Raw genomic sequence first — 7,986 nt, forward strand, 5'->3', positions numbered from 1 at the left:
AACAAAAATGAAGAAAGTTTTAACGTTATCCACCCGTCAATAGAAAGTAAAATCGGGCAGGGTGTAAAAAAGAACAGCCGATCCTATCCCATTAGTTTCCTGCTAGGGTTGGTTAAAATTAGCCCTTATGTATTTTTTATTTCATTTTCAGTTTGTTAGTGGTTCATTTATTTCAGTCACAATGCAAAAGGAGCTTAACTACCAGTTGCATTTAAAATCATGTCACTTGATAACCATTTTTCAAACCTCAGATGTTGTTGAAGCTGGAAGGAGGAGCCAAGCCACAGTCAAAGAGTTTTAACTGCCTGCGCCCCCGCCCACACCAGCCCAGCGGGAATGGACCATTTGAATGGTTAAAAATGTGAACAACCTCCTTCCCCGCTCCAGCCCGCTGCCTTCCGAGTCATTTTAATTTTTACTGCTCCAAATCAGGCCATCGGCAAGGCTCCCGCAAAAGGTAGATGAGGGCCGAGTTAACATTCAAACATCCTGGCCCGATGACCTCATTGGCGCCATGTTGTACAATTAACAATGGCACGGGATGTCCCAAACTGCTGGCTACCCAATAGCAGATCCAAGAGAGGAGCAGCCAAGCTGATAGGTAAGATCTGCTCCTATTACAACTCCTTGTGGGCCAGGAGGAGCACGAGTGCTCTCCCCAGCCCCGGCCTCCCCTCCGATCTCGCTGGAATCCCTGATACCCCGCTAAGTCCTCTTTCCACTAACTGCCGGGGACCGGCCCCATGGGTCCCCAACTACGGCCTCCTGCCACTGGATTTCTACTCCCGGTCACCGGCCAAGCAGTAAATCTAGCTGGGTGTCGGGCGGGAGTCAGCAAAGTGTTAAGTAAATAAGGCCCTGTTTTTAAAATCGGCAGAGCCTCCTCATTCACTGCCTTGCTGGATTCGTCACCCGATACCAGGCTCCGACAAACCTTTCCCTCCCTTCCATTATATTCAAGGCTATACTGTTTGATTTGTTCAACGTGTATATGATTGACAGAGATTTTTGAGTTTAGCTGACAGTTATTCAAGTCCATAACGGCTGAGGGACGATTCATGAGTGATTTATTCAAATCATCAAATCGGTTTAGAATTTTGAGAGGTCAGGCCTGTTAGTTACTGTGCTCAAGACTATTAGAAGAAAATAATAACCGTAGAATAATAAAATAACAGCGTTGCAATATCTACACTAACATTATCTTCCTTACAGAGAAATAGCATAATATATCTACCATAAATATATATGTCATCATCATCATAGGTGGTCCCTCGAATGAGGATGACTTGCTTCCACACTAAAAGGAATGAGTTTGCAGCTATTTCAATGAAGGACCCAATATTCCAGTCCTGAACTCGAGGGGTGTAAGATGCCTGTGCATGGATGTTTTTAACATGTGACTGTTGCACATCAGCCACCACGGGCTTGACAGAGCTAGGCCTTTATCCAGTGGCAAGGGTTAACCAGGACAACTGGAGACCTGTTCTGCTGCACGGAGCTAGTGCGCGCGCACATCGCAGTACCCCATTTGCCACACTTGCGCCACGATCTCTCGCCGCTTCTCCACACCAAACATTTGCTGCGCCTCCGCCGCGATCCCTCGCCGCTTCTCCGCCCCGATCATCCACCACATTTCTGCCTCAATCTCTCGCAGCTTCTCCGCCTCAATCATTCATCACACCTCCGCCATGATCTCTCATCGCTCATCTGCCCCGACCTTCCCGCTCCTTTGCTGTATCTGGGCCCTGCCAATGTTCCTGCTTTTATACCAGTTCTGTAACTACCTGAATAAACCTGTTTAATTAGTTTAATATGTTATGAAAAGTGTCTGGTGTAACTGTCATCATCAGTCTTGAGAAATTATGTTATAGTGGAATTCCAATTATCCAGTAGCAATAAAATTGTTCCTCTTGGGCATGCAGTCCTAGATTACTTTGCACATAATGTCATCTTTGGATTTGCAGGGAATGAGGGCTTGCCGATGGAAATGAACTTTTGCCCTGGACATGAGAAAATGTATCTGGGGTTAATTTGAATTGCAACTCTAACAGTACAAGTATCCGTGTTTGTGAGAAGAAACTTGATGCTCAGAACAGTTCCATTTTGAATGTCATATATGTATTATATTACTGTTATTCATTCACTTTTTCACCTATTATTCAATAAAGTTGTTTGAAACTTGGAAAATTTGCTCTGCTGCTTTTTGAAAATGTGGAAAAGATCCTGTGAAGACACATCAACCTTTTTTAATGCTCCCAAGATATTTTGGCCTAAACAAGATGGTCATCAATGCAAAGAAGGGAAATGAGGATAGATGACCTTTAAATCTGTAAGATTTAAGGTGGATCTTTTAGAGGACAGGACGATGGAGAAGCAGAGGGCTTTATGGAGGGAGTTCAAAAGAGTGAGATTTAGATGGGTAAAACCACAGCCATCAAATGATGGGGAAAGGGGAATGCACAAAAGACCAGGGTCAGATTAATGGAGAGTTCAGGGGGTGCGGTGGGGCGCTGGTGGCTGGGCTGGAGGAGGTTAGGGATGGGCAGGCTATGTAACAAAGAAAGGATCATGTGTAAACATGACTTGACGTGAGGTAGCATACAGGCAGAATTTTGGATGAGCTGGAGATTATGGAAGGTAGAAGATGGGAGGCCAGCCAGGAGAGATTTGGAGTAATCAAGTCTAGAGGTGACAAAGATATGAATGAGGGTTTCAGTAGCAGATACATTAGGGTAGGAATGGAGGCAGGTAAAGTTACAGAAGATGAGGAAGAGAGGGGCCCAAGAATAGATCCCTGGGGAACTCCAGAGGTGGTGATGCAAGGTAGAAGAGAAGCCATTCCAAGAGATCCTCTGGCTATGTTTGAATAGGTAAAATTAGAACCAAGTGAGGGCAGTCCCACGGAGCTGGACAAAGGAGGAGAGGCGTTTGAGGATGACAATATGATCAATTGTGTTGAAGGCTGTAGATAGGTCGAAAAGGACAAGGAGGGATAATACACCATGGTCACAGTCACAGAGAAGATCATTTGTGTGTCATTACATATGGTGGAAGGGATGAACACTTCATTGAACATAAGAACATAAGAAATAGGAACAGGACTAGGCCATTTGATCCCTCGAGCCTGCTCCGCCATTTAATACCATGGCTGATCTGATCATGGACTCAGCTCCACTTCCCTGCCCGCTCCCCATAACCCTTTATTCCCTTACCACTCAAAAATCTGTCTATCTCTGCCTTAAATATATTCAATGACCCAGCCTCCACAGCCCTCTGGGGCAGAGAATTCCACAGATTTACAACTTCTGAGAAGAAAGTCCTCCTCATCTCAGTTTTAAATTGACGGTTTCTTATTCTGAGACTATGCCCCCTAGTTTTTAGTTTCCCCTATAAGAGATTGAAACCAGTTAAACTTGGCTTTTAATTATCTAGAAGAAGCCAGGTGAATGTGTAACAGAATGGCAAGCTCAAGCATTGAACAAGGACTAAAGGGAAATTGTTTCCTCACTGCTTGAGAACATGATCAACAGTGGTATTCATAACTATTCTCCTTAGGATCGGCATTTTATTCACTTAGTCCTTACACATGTCAATCAGAGTTATCACAGACGTATATATCTCAGCGTGAGGCACATATGCCACATGTGGGAAGCATAAAAATCACAACATCTAACACAAGTAGGAAATGGATTTGAACCAGTCATGGCACAGTGCACTAATACCTTTCACAATAACCATCTGGGCTTTCAGAATGATGTTTTTGGTACCACTGCAGGATTTCCTTAATTGTTCACACAGATCAGTTTCATCACTGATGCTACACAATATCCCACTCCTGTAATAACACATTCATCTATTGCTCATGAAAAGACTAAATATTTTTAAATGATTTCACTGCTTAGTAATCAGCTTTGGAGTGATTCTAGCTGTTAATGCAAATATCTGTCAAGATTAATGAAATGCAGTCATTATGTTTGAATTAGTTACACTAACCAGCTCTGATTATTTCCCAAAAGAGAATTTTAAATTCAGCATTTTCTCAATCTTCTCAATTGTGTACGTAACAAAAAAAACACCTGACTCTACACTCTGTTTTGATATCACAGAGCATTCTTCAATATCCTTACCCCTTGTACAATTTGTCCTCCATTAATATGTAGGAAATTACTAAACAAGCAGTGACAAATTATTGAATGTGGGGAGAACTCATTACAACAAAATTCTCACCAATTTTCTCCCTTTCCTGTCTCAAAGATGTTGATTCCTTACAGTTCCACAGATGCCATTCCCCTCCAGTACAACACCCAACTGACCATCATTTATTTCTGAGCCTTAGGAGTAAATGTCGGCAGACTATTTCACTGTGGGAGAGGCCACCATAGCCAAACCTGATTGTGTCCTTAACCAAAATCCTGATAGGCAGATTTCCAGAAGGGGTCGCTCAATAGCAATCTGGGACAGGAATCCTTGCTGATTTTTTTTTCCATAATCCAAGGATGCTTTGGCTAATTGTAACACCTCTACACCGCTGGGACCAGCCAACTCACCACAGATCAGGGATCAAACCTGGGGCTTATCTGTATGGTTCAGCTACTCACTGGGTAGTCTTGCTGAGCCATTGGTGGAACTAGGAAGTGAATTTTAATTAAAAGATCCTACGATTATGTTAAACTTGTAAGTAAATCAGAGACTAATAAGCTGTGGTTCCAATGCAGCTCTTCCATAAAGCTAGCCACAGCAAGCAATTCATGTGACTGAAAGACAGACAGGTGCCTTCAAAAGAGCTGTGGAATGGTTGGACTTGGGGAGGGGGGGGGGTTGCGGTTGGAAGAGAGGGAGACTGACAAAAGATGGAAGTCGCTCTTAATACACTGAATGTTTATACAACCAATTAGAAAAGACAGCTTTCATTAAAACCGTGGGTTTCTTTCAAACAGGTGGAGCCACATGCATGGTTCAGTGGATTTTAAAAGTTCAACTATGGGACAGAAAGAAAGCCCATTCATGTCAGAAAAGAATGCTTCCTAATGCTTAGCCAGTTGGTTCTATAATTGTGCTGTTGATGCACTGGGTCTATCATGAGCCCTGCATTAAATGGCTGATGCACGAATAATGGCTGAATATTTCAAGCAGAAAAAAAATCCATCATCTTCCATTTTACATATCGCAGTGATTAGATTATCACACCCATGTGAAATTTCACCAGTTACCTGAAAATGAGCTACCAGTCATCCATACTTAGTTACTTGTTAATGATAGTTATTGAATATTAGCCTGAAATTTACAGTTCATGCAGAACCTTTAAAAGCTTTACACTGTAGTCTGTTTATTTTTCTACTTGCAAATACTAAATTAATAATCTCTGTACATGGAAGCAATAAATAATAAAAATGAATGCTAGTTTCAACTTAATTCCTTTCAAATTTGAAATTATTTTTGAAGTAAACTCTGAATGCTAATTTGGCAGGAAATGTAGTTTTAATTTTTCAAATTTACCAGTTTTTTTTCAAAATTTTCCTTTGTTTTTGCCTAAATATTTTCTTGTACTATTTTGTTAATTGTCTATGCTCAGTGTAGTAACAAACATGTTTATTGTTTCATGAATATAACACTGTTTTGCATTTGTAATATCGGTAGCGTTAGATTGTTCTGCCTTTGTCTTGTTTTTGCTGTAATGATACATAATGATTTCATTAAGGAAAGTGTACATTTCCTTCTACAAAATTTATAATAATTTTTAAAATGTCATTTTGAATATAATTTTGCACCATGAAGTAATTATTATAGTGTGCAAAAACACCAATGAAATAATAAAGCTTCCATTAACTAAAACATGGAGAATAGTGACACCGAGTGCTATCTATAGACTGTTCTGTGAGCTAATAAGGCTGTTCAGCTAGAATATTGACAGCAGTGATTAATGGGCCAAATTTCACTTTAATAAAAATATATCCATTATCTTAAATGCAGATACCATGGCTTACCCTAATGCGTGATACACTCAGAGGCACTTGATAGAGTAAATGCTGTGAAAGAGAGTTTAATTAGTCAATATACAATGATGCTGATTGTGAGAGATTAGTTAATGCTGGTGTTTACTTGCAAATAAATGAAGCTGTCAGTGATGCACTGCAAACACTACATCCCAAGCTTTCTGGATTCCGCTCTGAATTTCAATCACTCCTTTATGTAATACTGTCACTGTGCTTTTTTTTAAAAAAGTATCGCTAAATAGTTGTAAAGACAAGAACAGATACCTACTTCTTTCAGCATTTTGAACATGGGGCACATACCAATGTTAACAATGTGTTGCCTGTCAATTAATTAAATAAAAGAAATTGGTGGCAGCTCTATTGAAGCTTTTGAGCCTGTCATCGCCAACAGAATGGATGGAATGGCAGTAATTGTAGTAATACTATTTTCCGAGTCCTTTAGGTGACAGCTGACAAGTATACCCAGTAAGATTTAGTTCTCTATAAAAAAAATATCCGATAAGCCATACTGGCTAGTTTCTAATGATATAATGGCTATACCCAATGGTATCAAACTAAATGAATTTAGTTAGTAATCTTTAGTTGCAGTCAAGTAACAAAACATTTTCAATTATTTTTCACCATTCCCTCCATCCTTTGTGCTGCAGCGTCTATATTACTATCTTTGATGAGGGTGCTGTGTTCAAGTTAAATGTTCAGAGTGGGCAAAGTCAGTTGTTAAATTGCAACCTGTTCAATTTTATGCATTCCTTCTCCAGACCAGACTCATGTAAATCTTGTCAATTTGGTGAGAAATCGTGTGTATATTAGTCCTCCGTATAATGATACCTAAGCCTGGTTCTTGTTTTTGCTTAGTTTAAACTAAACTTCTATTGATGGACACGATAAGTTGAAACTGCTACAAATCTGCCGTTGGATAAGTGTTGGATGTTTTGAAGTAATTAGAAAGCAAACAGTCCAAATCTGAATCAAAATGAAACCTAGAAGGGATAAAAACTGTTACTAAAGTTCAAATACATTATAGATATGTTTTGTCACATGTTGTAAGCCATCTGATGTATTCAGTATTCCAGTTAAATCATTGAAATGTGGATCCAAGTGGTCTTTAAAAAATCCTAGATTTTTGATGCTAGGTTTTAATATCAGTTATTTCAAATGCAACATCTCATTGTTCTAGCCTATTAAATGTTCAAAGTTTCACAACCTGTCCCATTGCTGATTATTAGTTGAATATTTGCATAATTACTATACCTTGAATATTATAGTAATTAGAAGAAAAGCTAAGACTAAATATTAATAATCATGAATAAATCGGTACATATAGACTGTCATGATAAGAGCCTTGTTACATGGATGGGAAGCACACAGATAAAATAGCAGAACAGAAATTGCTCATTTTCAAGTTACAGCAGCTAGCCCCATACATGCCCTTCAGAATGTGTACATGGATCTCTCTTCAGTGGCTATAAAGGAGGAAAACTGCACTGTAATTGCCCAATTAGGACTAATGCTGCATAATGTTGACTGTTAGTGTCCACATATTGTGTGTAGAACTAATTGTAGTGTAGGCAAATGAATGGACAGGAGACAAACAAGCTACTAGAAAATAATTACTTGGAGTGTTTCTTTTCAGTACCTGTACAGGCAATTTCATTATAGTCAACAGCCTCTAAAGCTGCTTGAAATGGTGGTATTTGTCATTTTCATAGAAACTTGATAATGACATTAATTTGTCTTAATGGTCTACTCTATTGTTATAAATAGTAAAATTAGCTTAAATTGTCTTGCTTCGGCTGGCTTTGGATGGCTCCAAAGGGCTTACAGCAGTAGATGAGTAGATAATTTGGTGTGCTTGTCAAATTTCCAATAATTTGTTATGTGGAACATGAGTAATGCTAGTACCATTAATGTTCATTTTCCGCAAAATTCATTACTGCCCTTTTCCCTTTTATCTTTTTTAATGCTTGGGCCATTTTTATATGTTTCAAGTGCA

At 39.5% G+C, this 7,986-nt stretch overlaps 1 long non-coding RNA gene across 1 annotated transcript; it reads left to right on the forward strand.

The window, feature by feature from the left end:
• Nucleotides 1–226: 226 nt before the first annotated feature.
• On the forward strand, nucleotides 227–2,187 carry LOC139274841 (uncharacterized). The gene is made up of 2 exons (XR_011595625.1): nucleotides 227–601; nucleotides 1,965–2,187. It is a non-coding gene; the product is annotated as an uncharacterized lncRNA (long non-coding RNA).
• Nucleotides 2,188–7,986: the final 5,799 nt, after the last annotated feature.

This window comes from Pristiophorus japonicus, chromosome 10, assembly GCF_044704955.1.
Source record: "Pristiophorus japonicus isolate sPriJap1 chromosome 10, sPriJap1.hap1, whole genome shotgun sequence".
Lineage (NCBI taxonomy): Eukaryota > Metazoa > Chordata > Chondrichthyes > Pristiophoridae > Pristiophorus > Pristiophorus japonicus.